The sequence below is a fragment of the Cervus elaphus genome, chromosome 14, assembly GCF_910594005.1.
Source record: "Cervus elaphus chromosome 14, mCerEla1.1, whole genome shotgun sequence".
Classification (NCBI taxonomy): Eukaryota; Metazoa; Chordata; class Mammalia; order Artiodactyla; family Cervidae; genus Cervus; species Cervus elaphus.
This window is the reverse complement of record NC_057828.1, coordinates 15,237,338-15,238,762: the sequence shown is the minus strand read 5'-3', so window position 1 is coordinate 15,238,762 and position 1,425 is coordinate 15,237,338. Positions and strand designations below refer to the sequence as shown.

The 1,425-nt window shown below is 48.5% G+C and overlaps 1 non-coding gene across 1 annotated transcript; it reads right to left on the bottom strand.

Annotated features, from left to right (window-relative positions):
- Positions 1 to 823: 823 nt before the first annotated feature.
- On the bottom strand, positions 824 to 896 carry TRNAC-ACA. Its single transcript has one exon. It is a non-coding gene; the product is annotated as a tRNA-Cys (tRNA).
- Between the last annotated feature and the right edge of the window lie 529 nt (positions 897 to 1,425).

Sequence of the window (1,425 nt, the reverse complement as noted above, 5' to 3'; positions counted from 1 at the left end):
TTTTCCACAGTGGCTGCACCAATTTACATTCGCGGCACCAGTGTACGAGAGCTCCCTTTTCTCCATAGCCTCGCCAACATTTGTTATCTGTGGTCTGTTTGATGATGACCATTCTGACAGGTTTGAGGCTCCTACTCTTTAGCACATTTCCTGAAAGCAGCGCACACCACTTTTGCAGGTACACTCAGCTAGAAATCAAAGGGTTTGCTATGAGCAAGGGGAAGAAAGCATCTGACCTCTGTCACGACCTGTGAGTTCTGAGTAGCAGCATCCGTGTGAGGCAGTTATTCTTATTAGAAATCTCCCCTGCTTGAAGTCCTGTCCTATGAGAAACGTGGGTGAACCTGGAGCACATCCCGCTCAGTGAAATGAGCCAGACACAGAAGGACAAACACCACATGATTCCACTTACATGAGAAATCAAAAACATCAGCCTCATAGAAGCAGAAGGTAGCATGGTGCCTGCCAGTGGCTGGGGAGGGGGAAAGGGAGAGTTGCTCTCCGGTGGGCCTAAAGTTTCAATTACACAAGGCAAATAAGCTCTAGATATTTGCTGTACGACATGCACTTAAAAATTTAAGAGGCTACACCTCACATTAAGTGTTCTTACCCCAATTAAAAAGAAATTCTCCCCTTCTTCACAAAAAGATTCTCTCCCAAGGTCCCTGCCCTTAGCTTCACTTCCATTAAAGTGAAAGTGAAGTCGTTCAGTCATGTCCGACTCTTTGCGACCCCATGTACTGTAACCCACCAGGCTCCTCCATCCATGAGATTCTCCAGGCAAGAATACTGGAGTGGGTGGCCACTGCCTTCTCCAGGGGATCTTCCTGACCCAGGGATTGAACCTGGGTCTCCTGCACTGTAGGCAGACACTTTACCATCTGAGCCACCAGGGAAGTCAATCCTACCCTATCGCTTTGGCCCAGTGGGGGTCCATTTAAAGTCCAAGTTACAGGGACTTCCCTGGTGATGCAGTGGTTGAGAATCCACCTTGCAATGCAGGGGATGGTCAAGTAACTAAAATCCCACATGCTGAGGAGCAACTAAGTCTGTGAGCCACAACTAGGAGCCTGCGCCCTCTGGAGCCTGCATGCCACAATTAAAGAGCCTGAAGGCCGCAACTGAGCCCCACACCTAGAGAGTCTAGCACCACCATGAAAGATCCCCATGACACAACGATGATCCTGCGTGCTGCTGCTAATACCCGATGCAACTAAATAGATAAATAAAACTAAAAAACTAAACCTACACATTATTGAGATACCACTCTGCGTAGGCACAAGACACGCAGGTATAAAGACATGATTCCCACTCTCAAGCATCCCACCGTAAAGCCAGAGGAGTTACTGTCAAGTTGCTGCATGTGATGCTGGGCCTGGCTCAAAGGAAGTGCTCTGTGAGTCTCTCTGACGCTCACTCTTGTGG